Source organism: Bos mutus, chromosome 15 (genome assembly GCF_027580195.1).
Source record: "Bos mutus isolate GX-2022 chromosome 15, NWIPB_WYAK_1.1, whole genome shotgun sequence".
Classification (NCBI taxonomy): Eukaryota; Metazoa; Chordata; class Mammalia; order Artiodactyla; family Bovidae; genus Bos; species Bos mutus.
In genome coordinates this window covers 40,424,985-40,437,568 of record NC_091631.1, presented here as the reverse complement: position 1 = coordinate 40,437,568, position 12,584 = coordinate 40,424,985, and the positions used below count along the sequence as shown (strand labels likewise).

The following is a 12,584-nucleotide window of genomic DNA, read 5'->3' as shown; positions in this document are numbered from 1 at the left end:
AAATAACAACAATCTGATGCTTAGGTGTTGGAAGCAGCCTAGAATGCAGGTTATCCCATTTCTAATCAGGGAACCTTCCTGGCAAATGTGGGTATTTGTTTTTAAACATCTGACTTCCATAATGGTGCTTTGCTTCTCGAGAAGTCATTAACCAAGGTGTCACGGTCACAATACACTGCAGATTCACATACTTGAAAGCCACTCACACAGGCAGATGTTCCCCACACTCTAAATTCTAAAGGGCGGCTGAAAACAGCCATGCCGATTAACATAATTGACAATTAATTCCCAGTTCTGGCTCCACTCAGCTGAATCTCTGTCTGGATTCAGCTAGTAGCCTCCCATCCCGTCTCTGCTGCAGTCAGTCCCTCTGCTCCAATCCAACTGGAACACTCACACTGGATTCATGTTTATGCGTACGTTGCTTCAGTCGTGTCCGATGCTTTGTGACCCTATGGACTGTAGCCCACCAGGTGCTTCTGTCCGTGGTATCCTCCAGGCAAGAATACTGGAGTGGGTTGCCATCTCCTCCTCCAGGGGATCTTCCTGACCCAGGGATCGAACCCACATCTCTTACATCTCCTGCGTTGGCAGGTGGGCTTTTTACCATAGCGCCACCTGAGAAGAATAATTTCACATCACTAAAAACCCTAATCATAATGAAACCACCTCACTGGTTCTCTACCAGTCTCTACCTCACTAGGTAAACGGTGACTTGCCATTTAAGGTTGCTGAGTTTCTTCTACAAAATGAAGGAGTAGACTACAGTCTTGTCCACTTACAGCTCGTGACTCTAAAACTCCCAACCAAACCCAAATCCTGCATCTGGAGGACGGTGGGAGACAGAGGCTTCCACTGGTCACACGTCTCTATGGCCTAGTTTTTAATCCTGGATCCGCTGCTTCTTAGCTATGTGACCTTAGGACGGTTACTAGATCACTCTGTGCCTCACTTTCCTCATCTCTGAAATGATGCTAATAATAGTATCTCCTTCATGGGCTCTTGTAGGCATTAGATCAGATAATATATATGAAGTATGAAGGACATCATAAGAACTCTCGATGTGTTAGTAATTATTGTTGTCTGAAATGAAAAACCCTCCATTCCACGCAAGTCTGTGTCTGTGAATACAAACTGGTCATCCCTACCTCGGTGCTTTTGATATGCTATGTTCCCACCTACCTAGTCCCTGGAAACACCTGTGCTACGCTTTTTTGTGAATCTCAATTCTACACATCCTTAAAAGTCTGGATTTGATCACTTCCACAAAGCTTCCGCCCTACCACAGCAACTCAAAAAGAGCTTTCTAGTCTCTGAAATCCTGTAGCAATTACAGATCATCTATATTGGCATTGTATGTGGCCTTGGATTATCCTCTATATGCAGATAAAACTGCAGGCTCCTTGGCCATAACTATTTCTGTTCTTCCTCTGGGTCTAGCATTGTGCCTGGTATATGGCCCTTCAGATATCTCTCAATTGAATAAAGAAATGTATAGTACTACACCCAAAGAAATACACAGGAAGTTTTCTTTAGTTGATGTGGCTCAGCTATTGATTTTCTGTACTTTGGAGCCAATTAAAGATAACATAAAGATGAACATCAGCAGGGCAGGGACAACCACGGCCAGGTAAGTCCTGATCATCAATAAAAGATACTGATATCTGGCCACCCTGAAGAATAAGAAAAATACAGATGGCAAAAGGAAAGGGAAATCTAAAATCCAAAGTACCTGGCAAGACCAAGCACATAAGCCTATACTATCAGACAAGGTGGGAAAGTTGAGGTTTTCCCAAGCTGAACTCACTCAATCAGCAGCTATTTATCGAGTGGTTACTCTATGCAGACACTTTCTTAGAGGCTTGGGGATACAGCAGAGAACAAAACAGACAAAATTCCTGCCAGTATTCCAGGATTCAAGGAGGAAGGCTGGGTATAACACTACCCTCTAGCTCCTAAGTGAAATCCACACAGAGCAATAACTTCTTGCACCAACTCCTCTTGCTATGCCTTCAAGCAAGGGAAAAAGAAAAAAATGGAACATACCATTCACAAGTAACCAAGCAGACACAGTGCTCAAAGTGCACTGTCACTGCCAATGAGGCTCCCCTCGTTCCAGAATCTACTGGGGAAGCTCATCATATAGCCCTCTGCACCCTAAGATAGCTGAACTCTAAGCCTCTTATACCCTAGGTCCCAGATGAGCCCTCACACTAGCATTTGCTTAAATATCAAACCTCTCAAATAGCAAATACCGCTCTTGAGGCCAAAAACAAGACTTAGAGGTGGGAGAGGAGGAAGGGAGGGGTGGCAGGTAAAGAACTGGGTAGTTTTCACCATGGTAAAACCTGAGGCTCTTCTCCTTCAGAGCAGAAACCTCTTCTATCATCTGAAGCCTTGAAAAAAAATTTTTTTCTTCCAGCAAGATACTGAAAATAGCTTTGCATTTAACATTTAAAATTGTTTTTGATCCCACACTCCTTCAGCTCTGCTCTCTCCTGCAAACTCGTTCCATTCCCTAAGGGCACTTGTAAGTCTATTTCAAAAGCAACAAACCAGAGTCACCATTTTTATCCCTAAGAGTTAAAAAGAAAAAACGATTTACATAATTATAGGGAAGATAAGTCGACCAGGAACACAGGAATCTTATCTGGACTGAAAGTTCTAGGACAGAATTTCTTTCAACTGGTCAGGAGAGAGAGCAGATCAAAGTCAAGGTTCATACTGAAGGCATTAACTGTTGAGCACTACGCATGGGAACTTATTGAGTTCCTCATTATTTTGTATTCCACTTGATTCTTCAATAAGAAACTGGAGGTCGCTATTCAAGGGCAGGTGTGAACAATGCAGTGTATGTATGTTTTCCTGTTACATTGAGAAAACAGGATTTTATAGCCAAGACCTGAGAAATCAAAGTTCACTGAGGGCAACTTCACTCAGGAAGCCAGTTGTTGGGCCGAGACTGGAGCCCAGGTCTCTCCCAACTTCCAGCCCACAGTTTCCCATTTCTCACACCACTGTCTCATTTATAACACAAGAAATGAAATCCTAAAGGCACAAAAGTAAAAAAACAAACAAACAAACAAAACACAAAAAAAGCCCTTTTATAAAGCTTTTCAGACTAGAAAAATTGTAGGAGAAGTGACTGAGTTCAATGAGTCGCATGAATGCTAAGAGTAAATGACCTTTAATGCTATATAAATGGGGGTCTGGCTTTGGAAGGCTTAATTAATGCTGATAATGCTTTAGCACTAAATAGTATGGTTTCAGTTATTATAGAATCAGCATTAAAAGGCTTTTATGGGCTTGCTTGGGAACTAAACCACCATTTAGTTCACTTTTTTCCACAGAAAAATTTATCCCAAGTTTCCATCAACTGCCTTATAAATGAACTTTTGGAATAAAACCTGTTTTTAAGATGGCTATGCATGTAAAACAGAGTTCTGAAGTCTGAAGCTCTGCACTAGATGTAATTAAAACAGTTAACAGTGATAAATGCTAAGAGTATATTTATGAGAAAATTCATCAAACCCTTAATTTGTTTACATGCATGCAATATAATGTTTTATTAAAAGCCTCTGAACAGAATACGGTCAACTGCTATTTATACAATGTATAACCAAGGGCAAATGCTCCCATTGTGAATGCAAGTATTTACAGGGCCTTTTAGCACTGGGCTAAGGACTGCTGTGGCTGTTGTTTAGTTAATAAGTCGTGTCCAGCTCTTTGCTACCCCATGGGTTGCAGCCCACCAGGCTCTTCTGTCTATGGAATTCTCCAGGCAAAAATACTGGAGCGGGCTGCCATTTTCTTCTCCAGGGGATCTTTCCAACCCAGGGATCGAACCTGCACCTCCTGCATTGGCAGACAGATTCTTTACCACTGAACCACCAGGGAAGCCTGGGCTGAGGATTAGAGGGAGGACAAAACATCTATCCTCAAGGAATTCATCATCCAGTTTCACTGGCCTGTACTTTCCTCAAAAACAATCAAGCTGCTTCTAATCTCAGGGCCTTGGTACTGGTTGTTCCCTCTTCTTGAGATACTTTACCCATATCTTCCTTCAGCTGAGCTCTAACGTCACCTCTTCACCCAAGGACCCAGCTACAGCAAGCTTCTTCATCATCACTGCTGTTTTACCCTCTGTGGTTGCTTACCCAGCATCTATCACTACAAGGAGGTAACATGCTTAGGTATTTTCGATCTGTCTCCTCCCCCTAGGATTCTGTTTTGTTCACTGCTTTATCTTCTATGCCTGAAACATTGCTATGCACATGGTAGGCATCGAAGAAACTTCACTGCATGAGTGAGTATAGGTGCAGGGTGGGGAAGTAAGGACAAGATGATTATTCATGAAACAACTAAAAAATGAGAGCACTGGCCATCCTGATTGAAAGTGATATGATCAATATGCTAATTATGTAGTACTAATGCTTCTGAATGAATGGCTGGCAATCAAAAGTAAAAAAGAAAGAAAGAGCAAATGCGACAAATATCATCAGAGGAGGCTTCACAAAGAAGAGAGAGTCAAGGCAAGCTGGGGTAGAGAAGAGAGGCCTCTCTAGTCAAGGGAGAATCCAAGAGAAGACAGACAGCAGGAAAGAGTAGGGCACAGGGTGGCCTGGGCAGGGACAAGCAGAACTGAATTGGCAACCTGCTCGGGCGGGAGTGGAGGTGGAGGATGAGGGGCGGGGCTGGTGAGGGGGAGCACAGGCAGACTCTGCAGAGCCTGGGGAACCGGACACAGGGGTGTCGACCACAGGCCACTGGCAGCAGGGCTGCTCTTGGGAGGCAAAGTTGGATACATCATGTGGGAGGAACTGAAGGAAGCAGAGAGTAGAGCAGAAAATTGGTTAGAGGATGACCTTGATGGTCTGAACAGGAGGGGGACAAAAAGAACCCCTCCCCTCTGCTTAGACATCAGAGAGATGCAAGTGAGCAAGGAGCACTCCCCCAGTTTAAAAAAAAAAAAAACAGACAACTTCCAGAGTATTTCCCAGTAGCATTCCATGGCAGATTTGGGTCAAGTTCCCAAACGTTCTGTCTATACTTGGAGCATTCAAGAAGGGGAAGAGAGGTTCAAAATGATAACTCTGAGGGCAGGGCATGTCTTTCCATGCCTTTCACATCTGAGATTAATTACCTTCAGTAAGCCTGTGTTTACTGTCTTTTTATTCTTTGGGGAAAAAAGTAGTATATAACTTCACTGTGCAGTATATATTTGAACATTATATAACACATTTTTATGTAACAGGTTCTTGACATAAAACAACATTTTCCTTACTATCTAAATGTATTCGGGGAACAACTGGCATTAAAGAAATCTATCTATATATACGTACACATTAAGGCTGTGGACATCTGTCTTTGGGGTAAGGCGCTGGGAAGAGGAGGGGAAGGTGAGAGACTTTACAAAAGTTCTCCTCCCAGTGATGGCCACGTCAGGGGGCAGTGGGTAATGAGTTCTGTTCATCTCTCACAAGCTGCCTGAGGAGGGGCTGACTGAACCACGTAAGGCCCATGTCAGGGCAATGCCACAGAGAGGCAGGGGGGAAGTAGGAGACACAGAAATGCATAACAGAACGTAAGGAGCACGCCCACAAGCCCCTGTAAGTGCCCCTCGGGTAATATCCAAATGTGCACCCCTTGTGCCCTACCTCAGAGGACTCCAGTCCTGTTTAAGAGGAGGCACGTGCCACGTTTGTCAACAAGAAGTGAAAGTGAAAAGTGAAAGTGTTAGTTGCTCTGTCATGTTTGACTCTTTACAGTCCCACAGACTGTAGCCTGCTGGGCTCTTCTGTCCATGGGATTTCCCAGGCAAGAATACTGGAGTGGGTTGCCATACTCTCCTCTAGGGGATCTTCCCGACCCAGGGATCAAACCCAGGTCTCCTACCTTGCCAGCAGATTCTTTACCATGTGAGCCACCAAGAAAGCCCATCAACAATAAGACCGGTTACCAATCATCGAGGGCCTGCTTGGCTTGACACTGATCAAATCCTAAGGTTCGTCCCAGAAGGCATCCACCACCGCGTTTAGAGAGCAGACTGTCCCTCCCCCTCCCCCTGCCACAAATCCAGCCCGGCCCCATCCCAGCTGGGCAGTGCACAAAACCACCTCACTTGTAAAATAAGGATAATCGCTCTACCTACCTCATGGGGTTATTACGAGGATTGAACAAGTTAATAAACATAAGGTGACTAACATATCTGCTGGCACTCAGAGAATGTTCAATAAACATTAGCTGCCGTTATCATCCTTATTATTATTTCTATTTTGCAAATGAGGTAAATCAGACTCAAAGAAGCTAACTAATTTGCCCAGGTCACACATTTCAAACAGCAGTTGAACACATAAACACTTGTAAATGTTTTACTTAGCATATGTACAAAATCTAATGGGTAGAGTATTAACCAGAATATTAAATTAGACAGACCATCCATCCCCTTCTTTAACCAGGCTGGCCAAACATGAGTTTATCCTATTTAAAAGGACAGCATGTACTAATGTAAAAATCATTTCCCATCATATGCCAGCACTCCACGTTCTCCTGAAGCAAAGATGACTAAAGCTTATTCAATTTCATCTCCACAACTGTAGGTCCCCAACTCAATCCTTCCTTCCACTTGGACTTAATTACTCATGGCCACGTCTACTCGTGCCCGTTTCACTCCCTCATCTCACAGCCCACCTCTCCACAGGTGGACCTCCTTCCCTCCTGTGCGTAGTCCCGGAGTGCCTACCCCACCCCATCTCCTCCTCCTCCTCAAGATCATTCACTGGGATTGGACAAATATGTCCTGAAGCTCCCTGTGCCTCTAATTTGGGGAAACCAAGATTAGTGCCCCAAAAGTGATTGGCCTGGAACCTGCAGGTAAGATATTCCCAGAGGCAGCCCAACACGATATGGGATGCAGCAGTACCTAAAATAATTAGTGCTAGCTAGGTCAAGGGCTGGGGAGACACTGCTGCCCAGCAAGAGAGGAGGAAAAACAAAATGAAGCATAGCTCCAGGAGGACTAAGCATCTGAGCTGGAGCTTAAAAAGGAGGAGGATTTGGATGAGGGAAGGTTGAGGCACAGAACAGGCCGAAGGCTGGTCCAGGGAGCTGACAGTCCCGCGCTCACGGCCAGGTGGGCTGGGTATGGAAAGGGAAGAAGGAGCAGCAAAACTGATAGCTAATATCCATGAATGCTCACTATGATTCAGGAAGTGCTTTATGTATTTTTCATTCTTTAACTCATTGAATCCATACTGCACTCTGAGGTAAGGACTAGAAAGTGAAAGTGAAGTCTCAGTAGTGTCCGACTCTTTGCGACCCCATGGACTGCCAGGCTCCTCTGTCCATGGGATTTTCCAGGCAGGAATACTGGAATGGGTGACCATTTCCTTCTCCAGGGGATCTTCCTGACCCAGGGATTGGACCTGGGTCTCCAGCACTGCAGGCAGACTCTCTACCAGCTGAGCCACCAGGGAAGCCCAAGGACTACAGTAATTCCCATCTTACTGATGAGGACACCAAAACAGAGAGCAAAGCAACTTGACCACAAGTCATATAACCAGAAAGGATACAAAATCTGGCTCCAAAGTCTGCACTTTTAGCCACCCAACCAAAGTCCCTTTCAGGACAGCCTGATGGTGAAGGAGTACAGCTATCCTGAGGATGAATGAGACCATGTTTGCAAGTTGTTTGCAACCTGTTATGCCAAGGCCACCAATGCTGGCAACAGGCTGCAATTAATATCCACGATGGACCTGCTAGCAGCTGAAGCAGGAGAGACACATCAGGACAAGAAACGGGACCCAAGCCAACAAAGACAGTGTGAAGAGCAGAGACCTGGACAGACACCTACCTTTAGGGTGTGTAAGAAGAAAACCCAGAGGCTGAGAAGGGGATTTCAGGAAGGAAGAAAAGACATGTGGGTAAAAGCTGCAAAAGGGCCAAGATCAACAACTGAGGACTAAGAATGGGCGCCTGGATTCCAGACTTAAAAGTTTTTGGAGATATCTGAGAATAAATAAGAAGGATAGTAGAGAAAGAAGCCAGAGGGCAGGAGCTGAGGATGGAGCAGATGAGAAAGTTGAGGGGGTCAATGTTCACAGCCCTGGGAGCAGCTGCTGGGCAGGGAGGGGAGAGAGAGACAGAGGGACCCAGGAGCACAAATGCACACCTGTGAAAGCTGCCTGCTGCACAGCGGCCCACAGTAGGCCTGTTTCTTCCTCTTCCATCCTTCCCTCATCAGTCAAGACAAGGGCTTTTCTGGGGTTGGTGAGGAGGCTGAGAGAAAGAAGCACGAAGGAAATTCTAGTGACAGCACCCTGGCAGTGCTGGGAAGGGAGTGCAGCAGGCACTGAGGGAGGGCTTCCTGCGTCCCTGGCATCTTACACGTTATCATCTCCCCTGATCTAGGGACTCCAAGGGGCAGGCACCTTCACTACACTACCGAGGCGGAGCCTGCGGTCAGAGGAATCCAGCACTTGTCCAAGGACACACCACCCAACCCAAGTCCTAGGTCCTGCCACCAGAGACCAGGCTCCTGCCAGAGGCTCCAAGAGGGAACAGGAAAGAAATTCACTTGCTTTTTCCAAACTAAGAGGTGAGGAGGAAAGATGAGGGAAAGAGACAAGACAGTTTGAGCAGAAAGGAAGAGAAGCTGAGGGAGCTTAAGTCAGAGCAGGTCTTGTTTAGAGAGAGGAGGAGGAAAGCCAGGGTGGATGTTAGGAGTAAATCTGAGTGTTATGATGAAGCGGTAATGAGGAGAGAAAAGACTGGAGAAGAGTGACATGCCTGCATTTCCAGGCTTTCGATTAAACCTCAAGGTTTAAAAAGGAAGTAAACAATTACTTCCCTTCATTTGCTACCATGATGTTAATTCAAATCACTGCCTGTGATTGTAATATCATTTGGGACAGAAAATGTTCCCTTAATATTTGACTTTCTCCAACCACCATGAGAGTCGACGATAGAATCACAAATAGAAGAAAGCCCACAAAAGGAAGGCAGCCCTTATACCAAAGAGAGATACTGAATATTTAGCTTTTACATATTCATGTGCATTTTGTTAACGAGTCTTTCTACAGTGCCTGTCCCTTGTTTAGTATATATAAATGGCATATAGATCATTGGTATGAAGTGATAAATCTGAAAGTAGGGCCACTTCCTTTTCCTCTCTTTGGTAGGCAAACCTCTTCTGCAAATAGCTGACAAACTCCTGAATAGTCATCATTTTATAAATCATTTGAAATGGATTCTTTAAAACACCATCTGTTGATCTGTTTAAGTTTCCTATGAAAATAGTATGTCAGCTCAGATATTCTGGAGGTTCCAGCAGGTAAATACCAACCTGAAATTCAGCCATATTAAATATTTAGAGAAGCACAGAACTTTAGAGCAGAAGGAACTGTTGAGATCACCTCGTTCTCCTGCCTTACTTTCCATCTGAGGCAAGTAGAACCCAGAAGGGTTCTGTGACTTGCCCCAAGTGGCACAGCCATGAAAACCCAAGTCTGGGCTGGAACCAGGCGATTCTAACTCTCAGGCTAGCACACTTCCACCACCCCTGTTCTTTTCTCTCTCCCTCTTTCTAAACTTTAGGGGTTGGAATAAGGTATACATTTAACTATAGTTTTAACCTATTTATATTATTCACCAGCTACATCTACAATCAAAACAAAAAATACGTCTACAGATTCAGCTTTAGATATACAGGCAATTTCAAATCCTGCCCGGGAAATTTTAAAGCCTTCCAGGTATGTTCAACAAAGTGTTTTAAAGACTTAGCAATAAAGTGAACTCAGTAATAGATCATGGAGTGAAAGACTGAACTTTGCATTAAGAAAACATTTTGGAGTTTCATTGATATGGAAATCGAAATTAACAGCAGTGATTTTTTTTTTCTTTTTTTAAGTCTTGCAAGCACGGAGAGCATGAGATTATTCAAAACTGCTCTGGAGCAGCAAAGATTATTTTAAGCTCATGATTCAACCAGCACATTAATTAAAAACTCTACCAACCCAAATCGACAGATCCTGATATCAATGGGACAAGAAGAATTAAAATAATAGTTGTCACATAAAAATAGATTAAAAGAGGGAACAGCGGCGAATGTCACAAGGACAAATGACAAGCAAGCGTTGTGGGAAACTAGATGCAGCTAATGGGCAACTTTTATGGATTTTTTTTTTTTTAAATAAAACGAAGATCCTGGAAATACACGTACAGTCAAGAAATGCTTCTTTGAATCTTGTTTCTGGAAGCTAAGTGATAAAACTTGGCTAATAATTCCTTGCCGAGGAGTAGCTATGCAAGCAGGGAGAGGAGACCACAACCGCGAAAAGAGGCAAAACAGAGCTAGGTGATCGGAATGGGCCAAAGCAGGGGAGGGAACAGGGGATTGAGAAACGTGAGGTGAGGGGCACAGCCTGGTACTCCACCGGCCAGCACCAACTTAACAACAGACGCCTATGGCCAGTAGAGCCTTCCCTTTCCCCGCGTCTGCCCTCGGCTCTGCAGCCGGGTCCCACGACCCCTCGGGGTGACTGACTCGAGCCCCACAAGATCGGCATTAATTTCTATTCTTCCACTTATTCCTCCGAGCAAACGAGAGCTCTCTAGGCTTTCAACGCCCGACAATCTCGAGCGGGAAGCTTTTTCTTTGACATCTGTCAAATCCGGTGCTAAAGCCAGCCTCGCTGCGCCCTCCGCGGGTCTCCAGGACTCCAGGGCGGCCGGCGGGCCCACACCTGGGCGCCGGGTGACATTCCCCCTGTCGTGGAGCACCTGCTCGCAGACCCACGGGGATCCTCCCCGGGCTGCCCAGGACCCAGACGGCGCAGGCCGGACCGAAGTTCGCATGCTGGGGTCGGCCGCATCCCCGGGCCGGGAATACCCAGGTGCAGCCCCAGCACCCGCGAAAGGGCCAAAGGGGTAGGGGGTGGCTCGGACTCCCCAAGCCCGGCGGAGACGCCCTCCCCGCCCCTATCCAGCCCTGCAGGCTCCCGAAAGGAAAGTAGAGGGGAGAGGGAGGAAGGGCAGAAGCCGCATCTCTAACCCAACGCCCTTGGAGTGCAGCCGTCAAGGATGGTCCCCTCGGGGGTCCCTGAACCTTCCGGGGATACATCCTAGGACTAGCCCTTAGTCGGGTCACTGATCCCAAAGGGTGGAGCTGTCCCTTTAAGAGGCAGCTGGCTGCTCCTGCCACCACCACCACCACCGCCCCCCCACCCCGACTTCAGGTAGCTATGCCCGCGGAGGGGAGATGGGTATTTCCGCGGACTCTTTCCCGGTCCCTTTAAGGGTGCCTGCGGCACCTCTGTCCGTTCTAGTCCTCAGCGCCAGCCCCCGCGAGGGAGGATGGGGGCGGACGAGTGCGGCGCCTTTAAGGGGCGCAGCCTCCCCGCGGCCCGGGTGGGGGCAGGGAGCGGGCACGGGCCCTTTAAGGCCGGCAGCGGGCACGTCGGGCAGGGCTCCCCGGCGGCCGGGCTGCGCCCCGGGCGGCGGCGGGGGCTTTGAGCCTGCCAGGGTGCTAACGGCCCCGACGGGGTGCCCGCGGCCGCACCGCTGGCTGCGGCCAGCCCGACACTCACCGTGGCTCGCCGGGAGCGCCCGCGCCCGCGCCCCCACTCGGATCCCGCGGCGGCGGCGGCGGTGAGTCCGGCGCGGGTAAACAGGCACCTCCGTCCCTGACCTACTTTCTGCCTTCCCTAAATGTCGCACCACTAACCTACTTTCCGACCAATCCGCTCCCCGCCGGCCCAGGCCCGGCCCCCCGCCCACCAATCGCTGTGCCCAACCCCCCTTCCCCGCCCACCAATGGAGGAGTCGCGGAGCCCGGATACCTGCCTCTTCCCTCCAGCCAATCCTAGAGCCCGAAGAGAGCCGGTCTCGGCGACCGCCCCCGGCCAATCCGCGCGCGGCTTGGCGGCCTGATAGCCAGTTGTGTGGCAGCAAGAGAGGCCGCTGACCAATGGCGAGGCGGCGAGGGCCGGTTTACCTGCTACTTTCCCTCCACCAATCGCTAGGCGCACAGAAGCACACGCCCCAAGGAGAGGACCAATCGACGCGTTTTCCCTGGATTTCCTCGCCCCTGTCCTCTCTCTTTCCCTGGTCTCCCGTTAGCCTTGGCCACTGCGGGTCCAGACGCCGCACTCTTTGCAGTCGCTTGAGATGTCCTTCTCTAGGTTCCTGACTTGCTTCTGGGTCACGGCTCTCACTCCTCCTCCTTGCCCTTTTTTCACTCGGGGTATCCTGACTAAAGAAACATTTCCTCGTTCCCCTACCTCCAACTCCATCTAGGAAACCAGTTTTAGGAACACAGAGTGCCAGATCCTTCCCAAAACATCCTGGTTTGCCAAAGTCCAAACGAGAGAAGAAATACTTGGTATTTCTAGAAGGTTTTTCAATTCAAGTGTTCTTACGTTCTTTTCGTTCGTCCTGACCTCCAAGCATCCGATTGGAGCTGTCTTTCCTGTTCAAAAGAGAAAACTCTAGCCTGGAGCGATTCCAGTGCTTTTCCTTTCAGTGGCCGCACTACTGTGTGGCATACAACTTCCCAGTGGCTCTGTTTCTACCGTAGAAAAGCTGTC

General features: G+C 47.6%; 1 protein-coding gene across 8 annotated transcripts in view; it reads right to left on the bottom strand.

Annotated features, from left to right (window-relative positions):
• BMAL1 (basic helix-loop-helix ARNT like 1) overlaps positions 1 to 11,740 on the bottom strand; it is a 108,317-nt gene extending 96,577 nt beyond the window's left edge. For 6 of the 8 annotated variants that reach the window (XR_011467043.1, XM_070383958.1, XM_070383965.1 and 3 more), the window contains exon 1: positions 11,586 to 11,740. The gene's annotated coding sequence lies outside the window, so the exon portion shown is untranslated. The remainder of the gene's footprint in view (positions 1 to 11,585) is intronic. The other 2 variants (XM_070383963.1, XM_070383961.1) reach the window with 2 other exon arrangements.
• Positions 11,741 to 12,584: the final 844 nt, after the last annotated feature.